This window comes from Acomys russatus, chromosome 14, assembly GCF_903995435.1.
Source record: "Acomys russatus chromosome 14, mAcoRus1.1, whole genome shotgun sequence".
NCBI lineage: Eukaryota > Metazoa > Chordata > Mammalia > Rodentia > Muridae > Acomys > Acomys russatus.
The window spans coordinates 58,822,719-58,850,628 of NC_067150.1; the positions used below are offsets into that span (position 1 = coordinate 58,822,719).

The 27,910-nt window shown below is 49.4% G+C and overlaps 1 protein-coding gene across 1 annotated transcript in view; it reads right to left on the reverse strand.

The window, feature by feature from the left end:
- The window catches only part of Tln2 (talin 2), a 419,972-nt gene extending 392,545 nt beyond the window's left edge, over positions 1-27,427 (reverse strand). Inside the window, exon 1 of the mRNA XM_051156732.1 lies at positions 27,329-27,427. The gene's annotated coding sequence lies outside the window, so the exon portion shown is untranslated. The remainder of the gene's footprint in view (positions 1-27,328) is intronic.
- Positions 27,428-27,910: the final 483 nt, after the last annotated feature.

The following is a 27,910-nucleotide window of genomic DNA, read 5'->3' on the forward strand; positions in this document are numbered from 1 at the left end:
TTTCCAGCACCCTTGTTTTGTTTTTTGAAACAGAGTCTATGTAGTCCTGGCTATCCTGGACCTTGGAGACTAGCCTCCAACTCAAGGAGAACCTTCTGTGTCTGACTCAGTACGATATTAAAAGTGTGTGCCACCACGCCCAATCTTCATTCCCAAATTTTGACTGAGATTTGTCACACAAGGTCAAGAGTGGAATTTTCCACTGATGGTGTCAAGTCAGCTTTCTGAAAGTTTCAGATTTGGGTAAAATGCTTGCTATACAAGAATGAAGACCTGAGTTCAACTCATAGGACCCTCATAAAAATTCTGGGCATGGTGGTGTGTACTTATCCTAACTCTGGGGACCTGGGGACGGGTGGCTCCCTGGGACTTGATGACCAGTCAGCCTCTCCTCCCTGGTGAGTTCCAGACCTGTGAGATACAGTGAGAAACTGTCTCAAAATATGAGGTGAAGGCTGGAGAGATGGCTCAGTGGTTAAGAGCACTTGCTCATCTTGCAGAGGAACCAAAATTTGGTCCCAGAACTCATGCCGGGCATCTTACAACCACTTCTACACCTCTACCCCAGCTCCAAGGGACCCAACACGCTCGTCTCAGCTCCACAAACACCTGCACTCATGCGCACACATCCACACACATACGCACAATTTAAAATGCAACAAATACCTAAAAAACAAAAACAGGTGAACAGCAAGTGAAGAGCAATTCAAAATTGGCCTCTGGCTTCCACACTCACAGACACAAACATGCACCCAAACCACAAAAGTATGCATAACTGCACACATACAAATATACATAGCACTGATTTTGCATTTTTAGAGTAGGGATTCTCAACCTTGTTTGCAGGACAACATGGAAGTGAGCAATGGAACAGGGACAGGAAACTTCAAAGGTTTGGGCATGGGGCCAGGGCCTGTTCAGGAACTGGATCTGTAAGGGTGTCCTAGGGTCACTAGTGTTGTGATAAAACATCATTACCAAAAGCAACTTGAGGAAGAAAGGGTTTATGTCACTGCAGATCCATATAGCAGTTCATCATCAAATGCAGTAAGGGCAGGAACCTGGGGGCAAGAGCTGATGAGACAGAGGCCATTCAAGAAGAGTGCTGCTTACTGGCTTGCTCAGGCTGCTTTCAAAGAGCTCCCAGGACCACCAGCCCAGAGGTAGTCCCACCCGAAATGGATTGGGCCTCCCTCACCTATCCCTAGTTAAGAAAATTCCCTACAAGCTTGCCTGCAACCTGATCTTTTGGAGGCTTTTACTCAATTGAGGCCTGAGGACTCTAGCTCCTGTCAAGTTGCCATAACACTAGCCAGCACAAAGAGACAGTCTGGTTAGAGATGGAATGAATGAAAAAGGGATACCCTGGCTGGAGAGACTCCTGTGCCCCAGGGGCTTCACTTGGCAAACAGGTAAAGAGTGCAGTGGTAAGACCATAAAGATTAGGGCTGCCTTGTTCAGTGCTTGTTTAGTGAGGGCGGAAGCAGAAGGCAGTCCTTAGAAGCAGCACCGTGGTGTGACTTCAAAACCTAGTCACCTAGGCCAGAGCCCTGGCCATCAACACCTAGGTGCTCAGCCATCACTTCCTTCCCAGAAGCCGAAGGCAGGCCCACTCTGCAGAACACGCCTGGCTTTCAAGTAGAGCGTGGGCTCTGGAATAGAAATGCATGCAATAGTTAAGCACACGTTCTGCTCTTACAGAGGACCTGAGCTGAGTTCACACCACCCATGAGGGCTGGCTCACAGCCTGTAACTCCAGCTCCAAATCACCTTCTGTGAGTGCAAGGTGTACAGGAAACAAAAGAATTTGGGGTGTAGACTTGTCCTGAGTCCTCCAAAATCCCAAACGACCCTGGTCCCAAGCATTTTGGTTAAACAATACATTGTAACTCTATGGTTTCTTGATTGGAAAGTGTGAGGACTGTTGCCTGGGTGAGGCCGTGTGAGGTACACGCAAGACAACAGAAGTATCCAATGCCCACTGCGAGTTTCAATGGGCACCTGTGTGTACACACACACACACACACACACACACACACACACACACACACACACACACTTAAATAAAATAACATTTAGGAGGAGGAGGAGAAAAGAGAAGTAGAAGGAGGAGAAGGAGGAGGAGGAGGAGGAGGAGGAAGAGGAGGAGGAGGAGGAGGAGGAGGAGGAGAAGAAGAAGAAGAAGAAGAAGAAGAAGAAGAAGAAGAGAAAGAGAAGAGAAGAAGAGAAGAAGAAGAAGAAGAAGAAGAAGAAGAAGAAGAAGAAGAAGAAGAAGAAGGAACAAACATGGACTGAGCTTGCTCACTACTCAACTTTTTGGGCCAAGAATTTTTAAGAGCCCAGGCAATACCAGTTTCACCCTGTTTCTCGGTTGGGGTGATGCCCCCTCCATAAAGCACACTAAGGAAAGTGCAGAGACAGTCTCTGCTCATAGCTGGGGAAAGAGGGTGAGGACAGTATCTGGGGTACGTTCCACATCCTGTAATGCTCAGGACAGCCCTTCCCTGACGCCAACAAAGAATTTTTCACCCCCAAACATCAATCCTGCTGAGGGATAGAGCCCTTGGGCTACATGAAGCTGAGCTTCGAGGAGGGGGTGAGAAGGCTTGAGTGAGCAGGCCCAACCTCAGCAGCAGTCCCCTGCAGGCACCAAGGGCTGGGCTCACCTCAGAGCTGGAAGGAAAGCCAGGCAAACCACACTAGCAGCCTGGCCAAGTTCTAGATGCATGTCACCCCAACATCGCTGCTCACTGCCTCTTCCTGTTACATTCAAGGCCCATACCCCCCTGCGTCATTCGGGAAATGAGGGTGTCTCTAGTGCAGCAAGGCCCAAGGAGGCTGGCTAAGGGAGTCACAGCAGAAGATCCTCTCCAAGTAGGCAGCTGGAGAAGGACAGAGCCTATGGAGAGGGACAGTGCCCAGGATCAGGCAAAGACCTCCAGTCCCTAGGCAGACACCGTTAAGTAACTTGTTACTTAAGGGTAGCTTAACACTGTTAAGTAACCCTCAACACTTCCAATTCACACAATGTTTCCTCTTGGTTCCACCTCAGCAGCCGTTCACTTCAACATTCACTCTATCTCTTCCCACCCGAGGGAGGGCAAGACCCCCAAAGCCAGGCTTAGGCTTCCCACCCGAGAGAGGGCAAGACCCCCAATGCCAGGCTTAGGCTTGCTCAAGCCTTTGTGGGAAGCTTTAAATGTTGCCGGTCAGAGTGGCTTGGCTTGTTAAAAATGCAGATTTAGCAGCTTGGGTAGGGCAAAGCCACAGTTTGAACAAGCACACGAAGTGAGCTAGGCGCTTCCAGGCCACACTTGGCCTGGCAGCTTTGGAATCTCGGCCTCCGGAGAGCAAGCACTGTGGTCAACTCCGTCCCCAGCCTTACCGCAAGCAGGGCTGTCCAAAGAGTGTTTGCTGAGACATAAGGGAAAAAAGTCCCATGAAGCTTCAGAACAAGGCAAAATGGTAAAAAAAAAAAAAAAAAAAAAAAAAAAAAAAAAGACAGCAATGGGACGAACAGCTAGCCACCAGAAAGTCCCCTCCTCTAACCAGTTAACGATTGAACCTTCCATCCCAATCAGATCCAGGCAAGGTGAGTGGGCAGCTACAAGGGACTGCCAAGTGGGCAGAGGAAAGGTGATGAGTAACAGATCAGATCTGCTACCCTCGAAGCTCCTCCCTCTCCCTGGGTAGAAAGAAGTCAGAGGTCAACCTCCACGTTTCCCCCTTGTAGGTACACGCTACCTAGTTTGTTTGTTTTGTTTTTTGTTTTAAAATTTATTTTATGTGTGTGGGTGTTTTGCTTGCTTATATGTCTGTGTACCACTTACATGTCTAGTGACCACAGAAGCCACAAGGTGTTGGATTCCCTGGAACTGGAGTTACAGAAGGCTGTGAGCCACCACGTGGGTGCTGGGAAAGGAACCTAAGTCTTCTGGAAAAGCAGAGAATGTTCTTAACCACGGAGCCATCTCTCCAGCCTCCCCGCCACCCCCCACCTAGTTTTTTGAGACAATGTCTCTCTCTTACTGTGTGAAGAGAAATTTTAATCCAGCAACATGGCTGCTCTGGCAAGGGATCACATTCAGAGACCTTCTAGGTCTATGTGATCTGCATGGAATACAGGCACACCCTTAATACACACCTTTAATGTCCAAAAATGAAAGTAAGGTTAGTTTATAGAAGGAAGTGGCCATGTTTGAAAGTGACATCTAATTGAGGGGCAGACAACTCTCATGAGAACAGCACAGGAAGGAGAAGCTACTTAAGAGCAGTGCAGGGAGAGGGTGAAAGTTGTTAGTTTCTTACAAGGACAGTTTTACAGAGACAGATTGCAGAAAGAATAAGCTAGACACAGGTAAAGACAGAACAAGCCAGAAAGTGAGAAGGAGGCAGAAGATTAAAACATATTGCCAGAATTAGTTTGAGGTCAGGCAGAGCAACTCAGTCAGAAGCTAAGAGAAGCCAGTTTGAACCAGGCAGCTTGGAAAGGAGTTTAGGCCAGAACAGCTGGGTTGAACCAGCCAGTGAGTTCAGAAAGAGCTAGAAAGGCTTGGGAACAGCTCTCATCTCATCCCCTCTTCTGAGGCCATAAGAACATTTACAGATGTGACCTGGGGCTTTCGAATTAGCCTAGGCTGGCTGGGCAGCAAGCCCTGTAGATCCATCTGTCTCTACCTCTCCAGGGCTGGGATTAAACATGCTATGCCCCCTTTTGACCTGGGTTCTGGTGATTAATCTCAGGGCCTTATACTTGCCTGGCCAGAACTTTACCCCTTGAGCTATTTTCCCCACTCCCTCTCTGACCTAAGCTATACCTCAAATGTCAAGGGCGTCTCAGGACCCACCCTAGGTAGGATGCAGGACAAATGCTTCTCCGGAATTAGGCTCCCTGTGCGCACCGGAGAAAGGCAATTCCCAGGACCATCCCTGACCCCAAAATATGAATGTGTCCACACTTACTTAGTGAAAAGCCAATTAAAGAGTCAAGAGGCAGCTGGGAAGGGGCACACACCTTTAATCTCAGCACTCAACAGGTAGATCTCCGTGAATTCAAGGCAGCAAGTTCCAGGACAGCCAAGGCTACACAGAACAACCCTGTCTGGCTCAACAAATAATAATAATAATAATAATAATAATAATAATAATAATAATAATAATAATAATAATAATAATAATAATTAAATTTAGAAGCCTAGTTCAAGTTTGGGGGCACAGCTTTGCAGTAGTTCAACCCTTGGCCTCAGTCACATTGAGGAGGCTCTGCATCGTGACTGGATCCCAGAGAAATCAGCAGCACCTCCTGAGAAGCATCATCGTCAGCTGCGCTCCAGGCTTCCCTGGAGAGCTCTGAAGACAACAAGATGAGGCCTGGGCTACTGCACATGCCTGCAGATTAGCTGATTCCTGGGTGGAGCTGAGCAAGGGTGCAGCTCCAAAGGTCCCACACTGTATCCCACAAAAATGGATACCACTTTGCTGTAAGATGTCAGATTTCTTGGGCCAGAAAGATCGATCAGTAGATAAAGGCTTCAGGTGACAACCCACGTTCCACCCCCAGAACCCACAGGGTGTAAAAAGTAACTCTTACAAGTTGTCTTCTGACCTCTGTGGGTACACTGTGGAAAACAAGCACCGGCGTGCAACACACACACACACATACACACACACGTAATCTTCAAAGTTTTAAAGATCGCCCTCTGCACAGTAACTTCAATTGCCTGTGACATGTGTCACATGCTGGTTTAACAACTCATCCATACTGAGGACATGTTCTTTCTGCCTTTCTACCTTGGTACAGAGATCTTTCTTAGTTGAGAGGCTTGTTTTTAATTATATTCCTTTAGTGCTCAAACAATCACCTCTATCCAAATTGACCTCTTGAAGTTAATGTTAAGCCCGCTACAGCTTCGACTGCAATTGTAAAGCTGCTATTTTTCCAGGAGCAGGGAGGGGCATGCTACAACTCACCTGAGAAACCTGGATTTCACAAAGCGGCTGGGGAACAAGTTCCACAAGCTCCAAAGATCGTAAGAAACTTCCAGGCCAGGAGAAGCCTCCTGCAGGTAACAGGTCTCAGGGGGAGACTCCTGAGCTGGCTGGCCTGACCTTTCCCACACAAGGTTCCCTGTGCCAAGACAGCTGGCAACCAGGGCTGCCTCTGGGCAGCACCTGTAAGGCAGGAATCTAGCCTTACTCCGGGCCAGTGTCTGTCTAGCCCCAGGCCATGGGATGAATAGATACTTTTTAACTATCGTCTTTCCATTCAAAGTAAATTCTATCTCAACTTTTAATTTGTTTCCTTTGGAAGCATTTCTTGAACCAAGAGTGACTGCTCAGACAATGGCTGTTCTGTCTGCACCATGCTACTGAGACTGCCCTTTCAGGAGAAAACAAACATCTTCCCGATCCTAGAATTCACAGAAGCCTAAGTGGGAAACACCAGCACTTAGCTCTGCCACTTCCTCAGCAGAAAACTGTACCTCCCTCCGCATCCCACTCCCCTGCAGCCCTTTTATCGCTGAGATCAGGCCATGTCTTCTACTCCTAACAGAACAGGGCTGTCACAAGCATCCTTGAGAAAGACCACTCTCAAACGCCTCGGCTCACAGCCCAAGTCTGTTTCTGACAGAGACGAGTCTGAGAAGAGCTTTGATGGACCCGGGCTATCAGTTCATCCTGGCTACGGACCTTGGGTTATAGTGAATTATTACTGAGCACTAATGGAAATCTAACTTTACCCCCATCCTCAGCAGTGTTACCAGAACAAGATGTTAGCCCAACATGAAATGCTGTGGGAAACGACCCAACAGCATGCACATCCAAATAGCTTCTGCTGCCAAGTCCTGTAACAGGCTTCTGCGGTGCACCAAGTGCCCGGCACACCCGCACATCACACTACTCACAGTTAACGGTTCTGTGCAGTGGGGACACACTTGCCGATGCAGAATCTGTGCTTTCAGTAAGTTCCCAAGGGATACTGTGTCTGCCGGTCCTGGAATCCCTTGGAGGAATGTACTAAACCGAATCCCTCAGCCACCCACTAAACAAGACTCTGGCCTCTTACTGGACTGATTGGCAAGGCAAAAGTTCTCAACCTCACCTACCCCCCAAAGGCTGATGTTCCAACACTGAAATCAAAGCATACCACTTCCCTTCTCAAAAGGTCTGTACTCCTTTCATTTCAGTTTAACCCTCTAAAACCAAGGCCTGCTTGCCTGCATTATAAACTCATCACCTGAGGTCATGGGGGGGGGGGGGCTGGTTTCAGAAGCCCCAGTAGATACAAATACCTGCAGATGATAAAATCTCTTATATAATATGGCATATTGTTTACAGAGACCCCATATTCATCTTTTCATATACTATAATCATCCTAGATTACGTCTTAATATTTCATACAATGTAAAGTATATATAAATAGTTAACAGTTATTATACTGAACGGTTTAGGGGAAATGGACCTACAACAGATGACAGTGTTTTTCAAATATTCCACCCCCACCCACCCAGGCAGTCTCAAATAGTCCAGGCTGGCCTTGAACTCCTGGTCCTCCTGCCTCTCCACCTCCTAAGTGCTGGGATTACAGGTGTGCACCACCATGCCTCATGTTGTTACTATTTCATATCCAAATATTTCGGATCTGCCGTCAGTTAAACTTTCAAGGCTACAAAACACACACAGGATCAACTAATCTAAGACAATTTAATTTCTCAGCAAATGATACAGATTTTTGCAAATGCTTCATGTGACTAAGAAAAAAAGAGAAATCGATGGTCTGGTGGACACAACCGACAAAACTTCTACCTACAAAGCCTCTGCCTAGAGCCCAGCCTCGTGAGGCAGTCTCCCCTGACCACTGTAACTGAACGCTCTAATCTTTTCAAGAGCATGCTTTGGGGACCATCAACAAAATGAAGGCCTTCCTTCCCACAGCGTGCAGGAAACCAAAAAGAGCATACACACGAAGGCATTTTTAACCCGCTCAGTGCACAGCCTGTGGCTAAACTGTGTGGTGAAACTGTCTGCATCCATAAGCTGACATTCAGTCACAGAGAGAGATGATCGCATCCTCCAGACTTCCACATGGGAGCCTTCAGATCCCCTACACTCAAGCTGAAAGAACCACTATCAAATTCAGCTGCTCCAAGGCATTGTTGTTGAGTCACAAGGAGCCCTAGCTAGCCTCCGACTCCCTGTGTAGCCAAGGATAACCTTCAACCCCGGATCTCCCTGCATCCACCTCCTAGGACTAGGATTATAAACTAGCGCCCTCATACCCTGTTTGGGGTCACACTCAGGCCTTGATACACGCCAGTTGAGCACTCTACCCACTGAGCCATGGGCCCCAGCTCCTGCTTTCTAAAACCTAATGCCTAATGCCCACCTTGACCTGTAGACCTTGGAAATAACCTATTAGTCATTTCCCAACTTTGAAAACAAACATCCTGTCACTTCCAGGGCAGAGGTCTCCATTGTCCCATGCAGGCCCAGGTCACTCTAGTTGGTACCCAAAGCTAAGAAAAACACAGGCTATGATAGCATCCCCAACAATAGGGATACCAACTGGCTTGAGGTTTTGTTCTGTTTTTTTCCTTCTTTGATCTTTAGCCCTGTACAGAAAGGTGGGCTAGCAAAATAAAATCATCAGATTAAAATATTCTATTTCACAGAAGAGAAAAGAAAAAGAAAAAGGAAAAAAAAAACTTTACTGTGTTAGCTTTAAAGGGGGGAGGGGTCAGGCCAGTCCATCTGGATCCAATCACTGTAATTTTACATTCTTAGCATCTTCCATCCCAGACGGAAGGCGGAAGAGCAGAGGGGCTGCACCCGGGACTAATTACCATCTCTGGATCCTGATCAGACTGGTCCCTAACTTGAAATGTGACCCTGAGCAGAACCCGACCTCACCAGGGCTCAGTTTTCTATGCTTATCCCAGACTCGGACGCCAGGACTAACCAGTAACACGAGTGCTGATGAATTTATAAGGGCCTTCCTGTTCCCACTTGATTGTACCTGCAAAGACGCTGAATCTCCTGAGGAGGCAGGGGACGGTTTGTCTCTCTCAGGCACTCAGGCTCCCTTTTCTCTTCCTCCCTGTCCACTTCCAAGCCCGGCTGTCTCTCCACTTGCCTAGCTCAGCCTCTCAGAGCCTGGGCTGAGATGAGAAAAGCTGCCCCAGGAGAGAGCTTCCCAGATTGGCATGGGCTCCTAATGCCCCGCACAGCAGGCCTCTGGTTCCTCAATACACTTCTAATTGTCTTTTCGGAAAAGTGCTCGGATGCTTATTTGGTGCCATTTGGCAAGTGTCTCCCAGGATAATTCCTCTGACACAGTGCTTGGAGAAGAAAGATTTCAAGTCTGGAGAAGCATTAGAAAAATGGCATTCCATCTAATCCTGTCCTTGGGTAGGAATAAAACAACGCTTTCAGGGGCCCACCACTGATAAGATGCAAACCCCCATGGATCTCCTAAAGCCCACATTAGCTGACTTTTAAATTACATCTAATGCTCCCAGGGACAGCAAGAAGGTGTCTGGGCAGCCAATGGATACTAAAGAAGACAGCACAGCTGGATGGCCCAAGCATACAAAGGCTCTCTTATTCCCAGCCACCATTCTTCCAGGAACAACCCTAACAGGAAAGCAATGAAACAGGGATGGAGATGATGGAGATGAGATGCAGAAGGAGATGAGAATGGGAAGGGACAGAGATGGAGATGGAGGGGACGGGGATGGAGATGGAGGGGACAGGGATGGAGATGGAGGGATGGAAAGGGATGGAAAGGGATAGAGATGGAGGGGATGGAAAGGGATGGAGATGGAGTTGGAGATGAGATACAGATGGAGATGAGAATGGGGGATGGGAAGGGACAGGGATGGAGATGGAGGGATGGAAAGGGATGGAGATGGAGGGGATGGAAAGGAATGGAGATGGAGTTGGAGATGAGATGCAGATGGAGATGAGAATGGGGGATGGGAAGGGACAGGGATGGAGATGGAGGGGACAGGGATGGAGATGGAGGGGACAGGGATGGAAAGGGATGGAGATGCAGATGGAGATGAGAATGGGGGTGGGAAGGGATGGAGATGGGTAGGATGGAGATGGAGGGATGGGAGAGCATGAGGATGAGGATAAAGATGGGATGAGATGGTGATGGGGATGAGGATAGGGAAGGGGAGGGGAAAGGATGGAACTTGTTGGTAACCACAGGGTCAGCAGAACAGAAACCTGAGTCTAAACCCCCAGCCTTTCATCCCTTTCAGGTCTTCAGAAGGGGTCATCACACATATCACCTCCTTCCCCGTGTCTTAGCATGAAATGCTGACAGGCGTCCCTGCCCTCCAGGCAAGCTTCCCCTATGCTTCGGCGCCCACAAGGTTCACCTCAGCTTCTGATTACACAGTGGGTCCTGCATCTGTAGGTGTGGGTGGAGCCCTAAACACTGAGATCCTCAATGGTGCTATGACCAGAACACTGGCCAACCCTGATGAGAACGGACAGAGGCTCATAATCCAACCCTACTAGGAATCGCATGGGATAAGCATGAAGTACACCAAGACAAGCCAGGAAGAGTGGTGAATGTAACAGTACCACTGTGAGTTTATAAGCATGCCACGTTTAAGCGCTTTCAGCTGGTCCTTCCCATCTGTATTTAGAAATCCCTCACTGGAGGGGCCAGAACCTGCTTTCCATTGTTCATTTCAGTTAACTGAGGGCTATGCCTTTATTTCTTGGGTGGTTTCCTGTATCCCAGGCTGGCCTCGAACTGACTATATAGCTGGGAATGACCTGGAAGTCCTTCTGCCTACCAGGAACCACAAGAAGCCGCCATCACCTGAGCACAGGAACCACAAGCAGGCACCATCGCCTGAGTACAGGAACCACAAGCAGGTGCCATCGCCTGAGTGCAGGAACCACAAGCCAGCACCAGCGCCTGAGCACAGGAACCACAAGCAGGCACCATCGCCTGAGTACAGGAACCACAAGCCAGCACCAGCGCCTGAGCACAGGAACCACAAGCAGGCGCCATCGCCTGAGTACAGGAACCACAAGCAGGCGCCATCGCCTGAGTCCGGGAACCACAAGCAGGCGCCATTGCCTGAGTGTGGGAACCACAAGCAGGCGCCATCGCCTGAGTGCAGGAACCACAAGCCAGCGCCAGCGCCTGGGTGCAGGAACCACAAGCAGGCGCCATTCCCTGAGCGCAGGAACCACAAGCAGGCACCATCACCTGAATACAGGAACCACAAGCAGGCACCATCGCCTGAGTACAGGAACCACAAGCCAGCGCCACCGCCTGAGTACAGAAACCACAAGCAGGCACCACCACCTGAGCACAGGAACCACAAGCAGGCGCCATCGCCTGAGCGCAGGAACCACAAGCAGGCGCCATCGCCTGAGCGCAGGAACCACAAGTAGGCGCCATCATGCCTATGTGATGCTGGAGCTCCAAGCCAGGGCTGCTTGCATGCTGGGCAAGCACACTAGCAACTGGGCTACAACTCCAGCCCCTCTTCAGTTAAACGCTAGTTAATACCTCTCATCTTAGGGGCCACCCAGAGCATCTTAGAAAAAAAAACGAACAAATTCTCATGTTGCCCGCTCCTGGCACCCTTGAGAAATAATTCTTTATCAGGACCCGGAGAAGAACTGTTCAGTAACACATTATCAAATGACCCGAGACTGTAACGGAGCATTGTGGCTAAAAAGCTCACCTCCAACCTCAACCTCCTCAACCAATGAGCAACCCACACAACCCCCAGCACAGCCCTCAAACACCACACCTCCTTGATGTTCTTAACATGGCCGAAAACAGAGGAGAAAAAAGCACACCAAACTCCTGCCCTGTGGTTGGCTGGGGCACAACAAACCACACATTAACGTGCTTGCTCTACAGAATCAACACTAATTAGCATATGCTCAGAAGTACGCACAGTGTGGCCTCCACTGCCTCCTCGCACCAACGGCATAACAGAGGCTTACAGCAAGCAGGTGCCATGCCCAAAGTCCCGGTACAAATGGTGGCCACTATGTGACAGGCTCTCATAGTGCGGCCCCTTTACAACATGTACCCCTCTTTGGGCTATTTTACCACCACCAGGAGGGTTGGGTGCTGGTGGCAGCAAAAGCAGTAGCAGCAGAGGTGCACGCCTTTAATCTCAATATTAGGGAGGCAGAGGCAGGTGGAGCTCTGTGAGTTTGAGACCAGCTACTTTTAGGACAGACAAGGCTACACAAAAAGGGGGGGTGAGAAGGAGAGAGAGAGAGAGAGAGAGAGAGAGAAAGAAAGAGAGAGAGAAAGGGAGAGAGAAAGGGAGAGAGAGAGAAACAGAGACATAGACAGAAAAACAGAGAACAGGACAGACAGAGACAGAGGATCCCAGGAGGACAGCGCTCAGGTCTGTTTTCCTTCAGTTTGCACCCCCAGGCATTCAGTAGATACCTAGAAAGGGCTCTGCCAAGTTCATGAGTGACTTCAAAGCCAGGAATCCTCTATTTAGACTCTCACCCAAAACCATAACAACCATACAGGTTAGAGACGCCAGACTTAGAAGAATAGAAACCTACAAGAGTTGAAGAATGTCCAGAGAAAGACCTTAGGAGGAGCCACAGGCCTGAAGGACACTTCTTCAGCCCTGCTACTTCAGTCACATGCAGAAAAATCGCCTGGCCTCTCTGAACTGTGGTGCCTTCATCAACATGATAACTTAGTGCATCCCCTGGGCCTCTGAGAGTTCCCATGATGCTCCAGATGTGGGGCTAGGGAGAAAGGGATTAAGTATAAGAATGAGAGGCCAAGTGCACCTCCCAGTAGTCCCTGGCCAGTTTCACAACTCACCTGGACCAGACGGGTGAGGCAAAGATGTGCAACACCATTTTCAGACAAGTGTGAGACAAATGCTAGAGGAAGGGTTGGGAGGACAGTACTCCACAGATGCAGTCTTGACTTTTGATAATTTACAGAGTACAGCTAAAGTGACAAGTACCCTTGATGCAATATACAGATATATAATCAAGATATGTATATATCAATCATGATGTTCTGATACATGGGGCTGGGGAGATGCTTAACAGGGACGTGCTGCTATCGTAAAGGACCCGAGTTCAGTTCCCGGCACACACATCAGGTAGGTAACAACCACCTGGAACTCCAGCTCCAGAGAGATCCTGTGCCTCTGGCCTCTACGGGCACCCACACACATGTGCGCAGCACACACAGAGATACGTACACATGTGTATTAAAGGTGCACGCCTTTAATCCCAGCGCTCAGGAGGCAGAGGCAGGCCAATCTCCAGCTTCTAGGCCAGCCTGGGTTACATAGCAAGTTAGTGAGTTCAGTGGCTACACAGAGAAACCCTGACCCACCAAAAACAAAAACAAACAACAACAACAACACAAAAAAAAACCATCATTTCCAAAAAAGACTTGCTGAAATACAGTTATACATGGTAAAATTCATTCTTTACAGGAACACAATTCCACCAACTGTGACGAACACATTCGGAATCTACTAGAGCTCTTTGGGTGTTTAGCTCCAACTTTTCAATAATGCGTCACATGAAGTAAAATGGCACTGGAGAGACAGCCAGCCATTAGCAGCCAGGCTCACAAGGGTAAAACAACACGGCATACAGGGCCCAATATCACAAAATTAATGTCGCCTCCCTTATCTAAAGCCGAAAGTCTCCATTCGGCCAAAAGGAAATAAAACAGAAATAAACAAAAAAACAACCTTGTCTCGGGTCAGGAAATCAACTCACACACATCTGCATGGTACCGGTATCAAATGACCAAGATCTTGTGTCCCCATTAACGCAACTGAGTCTCTTTCACCAAGGGGACAGGGCCGGCCTCCTGCCCATTTGCCAACTGTTTGATTTAATATGCACACTGAGCTCAGGATGCAGACATCTGTCTAAAACAGCCACCCGTAACCACCTGTGCAACCCTAAGTCACCTCCAGAAATCTTTGCTATCACTCATGCACTGCGTCTGTTACCTGGCCAAGGAGCACAACTTTTTAAGACGTACTTTGAAATGAATTGTAGGAGCTTATATAAAAATGGGAGAGTAATTATCGGAAGAAAACTCAGAAATGCGTTACAATGACTGAAGAATGGTGTTCTAGCATCTTCAAACTAGACAACAGCATCCCAAACCAGAAAATAGTTAGAAACACCACTAAAATACATGGTAATGTTTGTAACTGGGGGTGGCGAAGTAAAGAAGTGATCTCTAAACCCCAGTTCTGTGACCCTCAAACTTCAGAAGGCCTGAGAAGATCTTGACGACAAAAAGTACAAATTCTCACACCTGTGGCAGAGGCAGGTGGATCGCTGTGAGTTCGAGGTCAGCTTGGTCTTCAAAGTGAGGCCAGGACAGCCAGGGCTACACAGAGAAACCCTGTCTGGAAAAACCAAAACAAACAGAAAAGCACAATTTCTTGGGCCTCACACAAACTGCCAAGTGAGACTCTGAGGCCTGGGTAGCCACAGCGTTTACCCATATTCCAAAATCATGCCAACGTCGGTTATGCCAGGACCACACTCATTACTAAGAGGTGATGGACCTAAGAGTGACATAGCACTTTGTCGGTAGGGGGCTTGCCTAATCTGCATAGAGCCCTAGGTTCTAAGCCAGCAACACACAAACTGGGTGTGGTGGCTCATGTCTGAAATCTCAGCGCTCAGAAGGTAGAAACAAAGTAAGGACAGCAGCCAAAAGTTCAAAATCATCCTTAGTACACAGTGATTTTCAAGCCAGCCAAAGACTTACAAGAGTCTGTCTCAGAGGAAGAAAGGGGAGAGAGGGAGAGAGAAATAGTCTGGGCTTCAGTCCTGAACACGGCTTCTAACTTCTAAGCTAATAGTAAAACTGCAAACCATTTCCATCCTTCAAGGAGACTGGCACTGTAAACACTGACAGGGAACCACACAAGGACAATAATTTACGCGGAGGGGGTTGCCAGCTCTACATATAGTCCCCGAAGCTTAGAACTGAAGTCCCACTTGACCCCTGCTGCAGGGAAAATTTTAAGAGCCCAGCTGGCCACATTTCAATGTCTTTCTGCAGGTGATTCTTCGGTGCCCACAGGTTGAGGTACATTTTCATTAATACATGGATATTCCGTCACAGTAAAGACGCTGAATCACAAAACTTCGAATGATTTACTTTAATATACTTTATTAATAATGTTAATATGATTATATACATGGTTTAACATACATACTTAGAAGAATAGAGGGGTGCACCTGAGGGCATATGCCCACAGAGGCCAGAAGAGAATGATACATTCCGTGGAGCTGGAATTACAGACAGTTGTATGCCACCTGACATGGGTGCTGGGAACTGAACCCAGGTCCTACACACACACACACACACACACACACACACACACACACACACACACACACACGGGAGGGGGGGGAAGGAAGGAGAGAGGCAGATTATTCAATCTTTCTGAAGACTGCATTTTTTTTTCTTTAATAAAGTACACAGCATTTATCTGTGATTGAACCCTCTCAATGTATCTCCACACTGGAGTGCAATGAGTATCTACACAAGATGGAAAATTCAGAGACGACTTAGTCTCCACTTACAGAACCTAGAACTCTTGTTAGCACAACCTGAGCAGCCCAAGGCCCCGCCTGTGGAATACCAGCAAGGGAGCTGTGTGCAGAGCAGAGCAGGAGCCAGGGATACGACTGAGCTGGTAGAGCACCTGCCAGGCGTGCCTGGTTCCAACTCCAGCACCACATCAAACCAGTTGTAGTGGCTCACTCCAGTAATTAATTCCAGCCTGTGGAAAGTGGTGGCAGGAGGGTCAGAAGTTCAAGGTCATCCCAGCTACATAGGGAGTTCTGGGCTACATGAGACTGTATCTCACGATGGAACAGCAGCGGCTGAGGTTCTACACAGAGTTTTCTTTTTCTTTTTTTTTTTTTTTTTTTTTTTTCGAGACAGGGTTTTCTCTTTTCAGTGAGAGTCTCTGTCTGATGCCTCCTTTGGCCTCCCAGACAAGGGGGTGGGGGTGGGGGTGAGCACGGGAGTCAAACAGCAACTTGGTAGAGCTTTTCTCCCCTCCGAGAATCAATGTTCAAGGTGGGGTGTGTTAGGTCCTGTCTGAGTGTATCAAAATCTCCAGGGGAAACAATGAAAGATACAGATTCTGTGGTTGAACACTCAGTTTGGTTAGTAAGTATCCCTCCGACAAGGCCTCCCAAGTCTACATTTTCAGTGAGTTTCCCAGGAGACAGTTACTCACTTCAAGGATGGAGACACGGAAGCCGGAAAAGAGTCACCGAGTGAACAAAGAAGACCCGAGTTAGAGTCCAACTCTGGCAACACTCAGCAGAAGGCCCTGGCTGTATGTACCTCTGCTTTTTCCTAAAGTCTGACCAGAGCACCTGCTTTCCACGGTTGTCATGACAACCAGCTCACAAGGTCTTAGTAAGATGCGAAGAGACAAGGGCAGGGCAATGGCACCCTTAGGTGCAAGATTCCACAGGGAAGGACCAGGGCTCTCTAGCCTGAAAAGGGGAACTTACCAACAAGAGTCCATGGCAGATTCAGACTTTAAAACAGAAGTCTGTTTGATCGTCTGTAGGTGCTATGTATTGGTTAAACTATATTCTACTTTTTTTTTTCCCAAGACAGGGTTTCCCTGTGTAGCCTTGGCTGTCCTGGACTTGCTTTGTAGACCAGGCTGGCCTCGTACTCACAGTGACCCGCCTGCCTCTGCCTCCCTACTGCTGGGATTAAAGGCATATGCCACCATCGCCCGGTTGAACTATATTCTGCTCTTAAAAGAAAGAAAAGATTATAACAATGTCTATCCCACTGTGCCTCAGAAGGTGACCTTATTTAGAAATAAAGTTTCCACAGAGATAACCAAGTGGAAATATGATCATTTAGGTGACCCTTAATCCATTACGACAGATGTGCTACAAACATCTGGAGACAGAAGCAGACAACAGGGTAAAAGGATGAAGGTATGAAGACACAGACACAGAGGAGGCACCGGCTGGCTGAGCAGAGGCCCCAACAGAACCTCTACATGGTCCTCAAAGTGAACTTCCGTGCAGTTCTGCCCCCAGTGTTTAAGCTGTCCGGTGGGCGGAGCCTTGCCACGGTAGCCATGGCAAACTAACACAACCCGTGAGGGGTAACACAAAAGAAACGTGCCATTTTCCTATTCTTTTCGGGGCATTTGGTCAAACCCCCCCCCCCCCCGCCCGCAGATTCCCCGGGGCTTGTTCTAGTACATTCATCAGGTTTGATCATAAAATTCCAAGTAAATCCTTTGTAAGGTGCGTCCAAGGGCCGGATGGGCAGCAGGGAAGAACGCACCCGCCGCAATTTTGACCTGTACCACTGTCACAAGATAGAAAGGCGCCAACTGGGCAAGCTCACCAGCAAGGACCAGGAAATGACCTTTGGAACTGTCATAGCCAGCTCTGCACAGCCGGTTCACACCTCCTGGCCCTTTCCATTCTCACCATAGCGGCACTGGGACAGCATCTGGTGACCCCGCCACCTTGCCGGGGAGCATTCAATCCATCTGCGCCATCTCCAACACTTACTTAGGGGCCCTAGTCATCAAGGAGGCGATTTTCTCAACGCTGAACTGAGCTTTCCCTCTCACCTAAGTAGGACAAAACACACTGGGGAAAGAAGCCAGAAAATTACATTTCCCCAAAGAAAATAAAAGGCTCTTTCAATATGCATTTAAAGTAAGAGGCTGCAGAGTCTTAGTGACTACTGAATACACGAGAGCTGGGGAACTGGGGCCCAGTGAGATGGCTGTCCTGCGTTCCAGAGAAGCCAAGTCTGTCCAGTTCCATGGCTGGCCTGACCTCCTCTTCCACCCGCCTCCCTGGCAGTCTCTCCTAGGAGCCTTCCCTCAGACACTCAAAGCCACCAGTGAGGTAGGCAGGGTTTAGAAAGGAGCCCGCCTTAAGAGAAGGTCCAGCAGCTCATCCTAAGAAAAAGAAGAAAGCTCTCGGCAGTGATCTGAACAGTGAAGTCCCAGCTCAACTCATGTGTGTGCGTGTGTGTGTGTGTGTGTGTGTGTGTGTGTGTGTGTGTGTGTGTGTCTGTGTGTGTGTGTGTGTCTGTGTGTATGTCTGTGTGTCTGTGTGGTCTGTGTGTGTGTGTGTGTCTGTGTGGTCTGTGGGTGTGTGTGTGTGTGTGTGCGTGTGTATGTCTGTGTGGTCTGTGGGTGTGGGTGTGTGTGTGTCTGTGTGTGTGGTCTGTGTGTGTGTGTGTGGTCTGTGTGTGTGTGTGTGTGTGTGTGTTCTGTGTGGTATGTGTGTGGTGTGTGTGTGTTGTGTGGTCTGTGTGGTCTGTGGGTGTGTGTGTGTGTCTGTGTGGTATGTGTGTGTTGTGTGTAGTGTGTGTGTGTGTGTCTGTGCTGGTATGGTGTGTGTGTGTGTGTCTGTGTGGTCTGTGTGTGTGTGTCTGTGTGGTCTGTGTGTGTGTGTATGTGTGTCTGTGTGGTCTGTGGGTGTGTGTGTGTGTGTGTGTGTGTCTGTGTGGTCTCTGTGTGTGTGTGTGTGTGTGTCTGTGTGTGTGTGTCTGTGTGGTCTGTGTGTGTGTGTGTGTCTGTGTGTGTGTGTCTGTGTGGTCTGTGTGTGTGTGTGTGTGTCTGTGTGTGTGTGTGTGTGTGTCTGTGTGGTCTGTGTGTGTGTGTGTGTCTGTGTGGTCTGTGTGTGTGTGTGTGTGTGTCTGTGTGGTCTGTGGGTGTGTGTGTGTCTGTGTGTCTGTGTGTCTGTGTGTGTGGGTGTGTGTCTGTGTGTGTGGGTGTGTGTGTGTTCCTGCATGCACATGCACATGTGTGTATATGCTTATGAGCATGTATGTGCACACGCACATGTGTGTATATGCTTACGAGCATGTATGTGCACATGCATATGAAAAACATGTGATATCAATATCATTTCTTTTTTTTGAGACAGGGTCTCTCACTGACCTAGCTTTTTAACAGTTGGTTCTGAGGAGCAAATGCAGGTCCTCATACTTGCAAGAAAAGGACTTTGGCAAACGAACGTCACCCTAGACTCTTTTCTTTGGGAGGGGATAGTAAAAATACAGTTCCCACGTGCTCTGAGGCTGTACCTCAGCTGCCTTGGCTGACATCTTACAGGGAGCTAGCCCCTTTAATGCCACATGGGCAGGGCTTGGAATGACAAGTGCTAGGCCAGTTGAAAGCTCCCTGAGGAGAAAATTAAGCCTCCTAAAGTAGCCTTCAAATAATCTCTCAAACCTGGGAATAATCCACATTCTCCTCAGAAGACCTGCCACCAGATGACCTCAAGCCACATTTAGGAAATGGCTTCAATCAAATATGAAGGAGACACAGGTGCCGACCATGGACTAAGCAGTCCTGGGACAAGGCCAACAGGAGGAGGATTTGTTCATCGCATGCTAAGCCTTGAGATTCTTTAGCCTGGGTCCCCAGGAAAGCACCAGTGGGAAGACACAAGGAGCTGCCCCACCCAGCCGCAGGGATTCTCTCTCCCAGGAGCCAGGCTTAGGAGAGGAGGGAGCCAGCTTCCCAGTGATCAAGCAGGCTCTGGGGACGAGTGGCTCCCAAGGACACTAAGGTCAATGACAAACACTTCAGACAAGTCAATTTGTCGTCTTCAACCAAGTGTCAGAAGTTACCAAGAAGACCGCTTAAGTGCCCCTCTTCAGAGATAAAAATGAGAGAGGCAGCCATTTGTCTCCCTCTAGCCATCCTTGGCAGGTGCTTCTTGTCACTCGACAAGTATTTAACAAGAGTGCTCACCATTCAGTACCTAAGCCCAGCACAAGACCTCAAACTACTGCATTCTGATACAAGATCTGAGGGCGGCATTGCTCCTCATCTAGGGCCAGCTCTGGGACCAGGAAGAGGTCAGCACCCACTAGAATCATTGGGATAAGTGTTTGCTATATGACAGGCATTCACTGTTACAAACACATTGGGGGGACCCAGTGGCAAAGCCAGCCTCTATTTTGGAGCTCTGTGTGTGTGGGGGGGGGGGGGGGTGGGTGTGTATGTGTGTGTGTGCCTGTGTGTCTGTGTGTGAGTGTGTGTGTGTGTGTGTGTGTGTGTGTGTGTGTGTGTGTGTGTGTGTGTGTGTGTGTATGGAGGCCAGAGATCAACCTGGGGTGATCTCACTTCTCGGGAATCATCCACTATTTTACTTTTTTGGTTTTGGAGGTTTTGCTATTTTTGTTTACTTGTTTATTTTTAAGACAGTGTTTCATTGTGTGACTCTGGATAACCTGGAACTCCACATATAGACAAGGCTGGCCTCAAACTCCCAGAGATCTACCTGCCTCTGCCTGACCAGTGCTGGGATTTAAGGTGTGACCCACCACATCCAGCCTTTTTAACATCGAGCATTTATTTGTTTATGTGTCTGTGTCTGTGGAGGGGGAGGGGGTCTCTTTGAAGGTCAGACTGGTCTTAGATCCCCTGCCACTGGAGTTACAGGCAGCTGTGAGCCACCTAATACAGTTCCGGAGAACCAAATTCCAGCACTGTGAAAGAGCCACCAAGCACTCTCAACCACTGAATCACCTCTTCAGCCTCAAGACATTCTTTGCTGGGACAGGGTCTCTCACTAGGCTGGGAACTTTAGGTGTAGGCTAGGCTAGCTGGCCAGAGCGCCCCAGGGATCCTTCTGTCTCCACCTCCCTAGGATGATAAGTATAAAGCACCACACTAAGCTTTTACATGGAACTGGGATGTAGGGGTGGAACTCGGGTCCCCACGCTTGTACCTTGCAGACTAGGCCATCTCCGACTCCCTCGGAGCATATATGCCACAAGATGGATGAGATCCCACGCGTACTACTGTGCAATGTCAAAGTGACATGGATTCAAGAGGCCTGAGACAGAAGAACAGTTACCACTGACACCTCTCAGGAACCTGGAGCACTGCAGACTCCTATATGAAATGTTTCATGAAGCCACATTTCCTGCTTCCAGAAGCCAGAAAGATTAGATCAAACATGAAGGCTAGAGTCAGAGGAGCCAGGGGCAGACTCACTTGGCGAAGAGACTGTACCATCAAGGAGGTAACAGCTGACTGAATTACGGGGGGCTGCAGATGCTGAAAGCGCACCGTTGGACTCCGTCCTCAGATGCAGCTGATACCTTAAGAAATGTTTCTTTGGGTCCAGTGTGGTAGTGCACACCTCTAATCCCAGCACTGGGGAGGCAGAGGTAGCCAGACCTCAGAGTTCGAGGCCAGCCCTGTAAATTCTCCAGTACAGCAAGGGCTACAGAGACCCTGTCTCAAAAACAACAACAGGTTTCTTTGGATTGTTTTGTTTTAAAGATGTGTTTCTTTCTTGCTTGTGTACATGTCCGTGGTTTGTGCACATAAGTACAGGTGCCCACAGGGTCCAGAAGATGGTATCAGATGCACCAAAACTGGAGCCACGGGTGGCAAGCTGTAGGTGCTGGGAACCAAACATGCTTCCTCTGCAAAAAACCAGTGAGCTATCTCTCCAGTCCCAAAAGAAATGCTTGACCAAAGGAGTAGGGCAAAATGCAGAGTAAAGTGGGAGAAAAAAAAAAAAATGAGTGAGGAAGCCAGATGTGGCGATGCATGCCTTTAACCCCGGAACTTAGGAGACAACGGTAGGCAAGTCTCTAAGTTCAAAGCCAGCCTGGTTTACATAGCCAGTAAGCCAATACAAGCCAAGAATATATAGTGAGTCCCTGTTTACAAAAATAAAAATAAATGAGCGGGGTGGGGGGGGGGGGAGGTGGGAAAGTGAGTCATAACATGACAAAAATGTTTTGCTTAAGAACCAGAGAGATGCTTTTAAAGCAATTTTTGCTCTTACAGAGGACCCAGGCTCAGTTTCCAGCGCCCACATGGTAGATTACAACCACCAGTAACCCCAGTTCCAGGGAACCCAACACCCTGTCCTGGCTTCCTCAGGCACAAGGCACACAAATAGGGCACAGACATACATGTAGATAAAACACTACATATACCGAAAATAAAATAAATTGCTTTAAAAAAAAAAAAAAGGTATTTGCTAAGAAGGGAGAACAAAGAGACGGGAGATGAATGGGCTAGGACACAGGGTCAAGGGACGCCATTTGCCAAAATGAAGAGACCAAAGCATGTAGGGGCAGACAATCCATGGAGCTGGGACCCCGGCAGTGTGGAAGGGAACGGAGAGACCCGCAGCCGCGCTAAGCGAGAATGAACTCCGGGACAATGGCGGGATCCTCCCCGGTCAGTACAGGACCGTGATGAGACCAGGGCTCGGTCTTGGCGGAGCCAGCAGCGTCAGCAGCTCAGCGCAAGGGCAGACCGGAAGCTCAATGGGCACGGCGACAACAAGAGTCCCCTTGGCATCCCCAGTGGCGTGTCAGGAGCACGGCAGTGCAGACGGTCAAGTGGCTTCTCCACCCAGGCTCATTAGCCAGCAGCTACAGCGGTGAGAGCGAAGCAGAGGGCAGGCAGGGTGGGTTGCTCAGCAGTGAGAGATAAAGGGGAAACGTCAAGGAGTTTGGGGGTGCTCAGGAACCTGAACTGGGTACAGAGGAATGAGGACAAGAAGGGAGCCCCCCACCCCCACCACCCCCCAAAAAAGAAAATAATTTAAGGTGAGCTTTCCTTTTTATTTTTAGCGTACGTGTATTGTTTGGTTGTTTTGTTTTGCTTTCTTGCCAGCGCGTTTATGTGTGTGTGCCTGGAGCCTGCAGCAGGAGGAGGAATCAGTTGCACTGGAAATGGAGCTACAGATAGTTATGAGCTGCCACACAGGTGCTGGGGACAGAACCTCAGCAAGAGCAGCTAACGCTCTTAACCTCTAAGCCGCCTCTCCAGCTCCTGGAAACTGCCTGCTCTCCCTTTGTGCTCTCGGCAGATAGTTCTGTGTGTGCCCCCAAAACCGGGTTAATCACTCGTATCTCCTCCCACCTTATCTACTAGATAAACACAAAACAGGCTCACTACTCACAAGGGATGTGATGTGTGGAGTGAGGGCAGGTTTGTCTGATCAGAGCAGCAACATAAACCCCCCAAGAGCTTTTGCTGCACAAATCAATGGGAGACAGAAAACTGTCAAAGTCTAAGGTAAAACAGTAAAAAGGAAACACAAATGCTCGGGAGTTGTTCTGGGCTTTTAGAACAGTGCCCGTCGGTAGAAATGGAATTGCTGGTTAAGAGCAAAATAAAAATGTGGGGCTAATACCGACACTGAAAATCCATTGTGAAATGGGCTGCAAATGAGCCTGGTCTTAATTCATAGCTCAGGGCAACACATGAAGAATGGTGCTGAGGACCATGGAATCTTGTATTCAGCTTGTCCATCCACTGTCATACAAATGGCAAGAGCCACTAAGTCAAAGATTCCCAGTCTTTTTCACTTTAGTTTTATCCTCTGAGACTTCCTTGCCTGTTTGCTGCGGAGGGAGCAGCAGGGGAGTTTGGAAGAGGTCAGCTTTAGGGAGAACATCTGGTTAAACCGCCACGTATCCCCATTATTTGTAATAGTTGTGTTTGGCTTATGTTTTAGCTAGCCTTGTTATTAAATATAAAAGCAATAGGATTACAAAGTTCTGGATGAGGTAAGGACTGTAATTAAAAAGGCACCAGTTGGGTTTGTCAAACTATAATTCTAGAATCCTGGCCTCCTAGTTATATTTTTTTTCTTCTTGTCTTTAAACATTTTTTTTTACCTAATAAAAATTGTTTTGAGTGATTTAACTGTTTTTAGTACTTCCTGTTAAGTCAAACACCACCCAAAAATCCCCAAGAAAATATTCTGACTCAAAAGTCTTGGAACAAGAATGTCACAGATCACAAGTCCCAGACACCATCCTAAGAGCCTAGGCATGCCACATGCACACAAACCACCTGTCACACGGCCTGGTAAACTGATAGGCAACTTTCCAACTCACAAAGGCACTTTTCTAAGCCTTTTGAAGTTACAAAATCTTACTAGGGGGAAAAAAAATCAGTCACTTTGATCAAGCTATGAAGTTACACTTGTAAGAACCAGGCAAAGCCTGTTAATAATATCTGGTGAAAGAGGCATACAAAATTAAATAAATACTAAGGTACTCCAGTTGAAATTAAATACCAGAGGGCATATAATAAGGAAAAGAAAGAAAGCATCTCTGGGGCTGCTGAGATGGCACAGTTGGCTGGTAAAGGGCACTTGCCACAAAGCCAAATGATCTGAATTCAATCCCAGGGAGCCAGAAAGTAAAAGCTGACGCCTCTGACCCCTACATAGGGTGCTGAGGGGCATCCCGCCCCCAAACAACTATAAATAAATAGATAAACAAATAAATATAATGTTTAAAAAGCTCTTCTCAATGCATCACATTTAAAAGCTGTGCAAAAATAACATGCAGTGCATATACAGACATGGCTACTCAGGGGAGGCACTTCCTGCTTTTTCAGAGGATTTGGGGCTTGGTTTCCAGCACCCACATTGTGGTTGACAACCACCTGTAAGTCGAGTTCCCAAGGGATCCAACTCCCTCTTCTAGCCTCTGCACACAGGTGGCAGGCACATGGCACATAAAAATAAATAAACTCAAAATGCCTAGTAGGGAACCATATTGGCAAACAAGCCTGAACACGGTGCATTTTAAACACACACATAGCCTACACCTGTACTGAAGAGCATCACATGAGGATCAAGTTTGGATTTTTTTTTTTTTTTTTTTTTTTAAACTTCTCTTTTGGAGACAGAAAGCCTGAAACACAAAGCCGGGAAAACTGAGACTCTCACAACCCCTCAGTGTTTCCTACATAACTGAAAAGTGGCACAAAGGCACAGGGCAGACAGTGGCCAAGAACTCTCCACTCCTGGCACCCAGTGTGCCACCTCTAATCTATGCCCGGATTTTTTTTATTTTATTTATTTATTTGGTTTTTGAGACAAGGTCTCTCTATGTATCCTTGGCTGTCCTGGACTCACTTTGTAGACCAGGCTGGCCTCGAACTCACAGCAATAGGCCTGCCTCTGCCTCCCGAGTGCTGGGATTAAAGGGGTGCGCCACCACGCTCGGCTTGGAGTAACTTAAAGGGGGGCTTTGGGCAGCTAATTCTCCCCCAATACTGGCTATTCTAGTTTTGGACAACTGCTAACTCAGACTTTTCTACTCTTCTAGTGCTTAAATAAAAGGGAGAAAAGGCATTCCTGCATAAACACACATACCCCCTTCTTAAGGCCAGTGGTCACACCCAGCCACTTTCTGCAGAGATCCCAGTGGAGAGGACCAAAGAAGATACAGCCTTGCAAATTGAAAGGGTAACTTTCACACTGGAGGCACTTAATGAAATTCATTGTGACTGATGGGGGGGGGCACATCTCCCTGATAAAACGTCTTTGCTCTCCACAGACACACACACACACACACACAGGGTCCTTCCCAAAATCTCTTCCAATGATGAAGACCCCAAGTGCTGCATGACCTCTCTACTGTGACACTGTTTGATTAAGACATCAAGAAGAAAAGCTAACACATTCCTGCACTCAGCCAATCACGGGTCAGCAAACACACTCTGCCCTGCCCCTACACTACAAAGCAGAGGTCACTATCTATGTACAAAAGTAAAGATTCATTCCCCCACTTCTAAAAAGTCATGACATCCAGGAGCTAGAAAATAGTGAGTGGCAATTCCCTCGCCCGGGGGCTATGAGAATCAAAACTGTTACACGTATTTAGGAGTGCGCTTCCTCCCGGGACACCATCCGACTCTTCTATCTTTGTGTCCCCCTACAACACCAAACACTTAAGCTCACTCCTCTCCCGTTCTCTGGTAATAACCCAAACTTAGCTTTCCTTAAGCCGACCTCCCTTCCCTCCATCTCTGCCCTATAGCCAGCAGCAAGACAAGTTTTCCCACGTGTCACCTGAAGCCCGGACTTCGGGAAACGCCCCCCTTTCCTCTACCAGCTCGCGCCACAGCGAGAGCCGAGCGTGCAGCCGCGGGGTGCTACTCTACCTCGCCTCCAGAAGCCAGAAGACGACAGGAGGCTTTAGGTTGCTCCACACAAGCCTTTGCCCCATCTACGCACCTAATCACTTCCTCTCCAGTCGAGAGTGAGCTGCGCGCCAGGTGGAGCACCGCACGAGCCCCGGTGCTGGAGAAGGGGGAGGGGGTACTGATGGAAACGTTCTGCAACGTGCGCAGGGCCGGGGATCGGCCGTGCGCGCAGCTCCGGCGGAGCGCTGGCGGCAGTGGCCTGGGGAAAAGAGGGGCGTGTGCTCTGCGCCTTGCGCCCCCAAACGCTAGGACTCCCCTACACCGTGACACCCGCGAGTCGCGTGTTTCGGTCCCCTGCTCCGCTCTTCCCACCCAAACCCGGCCTGAGCGACGCGCTGCAGTCTGCGCGCCCTTGTGGGGACAGCCGCCTCCTAGCTCGTCTGGGCGCGCAAACTTTCCCAGCGACAACCGCTCGGGCCTCCCCCGGGGGCTTCAGAAAGTGGGCGCCCCCTTAGCCTCTGTAAAGCCCTCTGAAAATATGGCGCCTCGTACGTCGTTCTTTGGGCCCCGAATTGCCAGTCTCCAGGTCCCTCCCGATCCCCGCCGGCGCGAAATCTCAGCTCCTTGGGGTCAGGAAAAGAGACTAGAGGCCGCGGCGCTGGGTCCAAACCCAGCCCTCGCTCTCCGCCTCACGCTTTTCCCGGAGCGGTCAGCGACCAGCAGCTGACTGGTCTGGAGACGGCCAGGGAAAGGGGGAGTCGTGCAACCCGCAGGTCTCGGAGTCGGGCGCTGGGATGCAGCCCCGGTGTCTTTCTCCGCGAGCTGGGGCGGGAGACTTGTTTGCAAAGTGGCGCTGGAAGTCGGGGCAGCCAGTGCTGGAATGAAGCCGCTTTGCCCTCCGCCAACTCTGTTGGCGCCGGGGGCCCGGCCGGGGTACGGGGGCCCCGTCGGTGCAGACCGGGCCGCTTTTCCGACCCTGTTACCGGAAACCCGAGGAGGGAGACCAGGAGAGGACCAGCTGCCTAAGGCTAAGGATTAGCTCTGCGGCTCAGACTGGAAGACTATTTGCAAACCCCGGCACCCGGGTTGTGTGCGGCGAACCTACATGTGCAAAAGACAGGTGCATTCGTTGCCATTTATTTTTCTTTTTCTTGCAAAAAGAAAAAAAAAAGCCCCCACTAGGAGATGGAATCTAGACGCTTCACAGGTTTTTTCTACATTGACATCACTTACGAGATGCAAACCCGAGAAGAAAACCACCCCACATATTCCTTCTGGATAGGGGAGGGAAAAGGCACTCAAAATCCCTGCAGCAAGCATGCAGGCTGGAGAGCAGGGCAGCGCCACGCGCCGCGCCTTACCGCGGGGATGCAGCTACTGTCTCATTGCGGAGCGCCAGCCCCGGAGTGCAGCCCGCTCCGCTCCCGCTGCGCCGCCACTGCCGCCGCTGCCGCCGCCGCCGCCGCCGCTGGCTCCGGGCGCGGAACCGGAGCCGAGGGCGAGCGCGAGCGCACGGCCCGCGAGCGCCGGGAGGGCAGGAAGCGCGTCATCACTGGGGGACGGCGCGGCTGAGCTCGCCACCCGACTCCTAGGTGTCCTCACCCCAGGCGCGGGACGGGGGCGCGCGCGGAGCTGTGCCGAGGCCAGGGTGGGAGAGATGCAAGTGACACCCCCCCCGGCTGCGCCAGAAGCTGGGCTCCGCTCTGGTGAGGGAGGAGGCGGCATGGGGACCGGGCGTCTGATGCTGGCGTGGGGCCTCTGAGTCCTCCCGGCGTCTCTCCCCGGACCACTGGCCGGACCCTGGAGGTTACCAGGTGTGGATCCAGCCCCGCGGGTGGCGGGACGGATTTCAGGTCACTAGGATTAAGGAAGTGACTCTCCTAGGAAGGCGGATAGCAAAGGGGGTGTGCCTATTGCACTGATTTTTTTTTTTTCCTAGACAG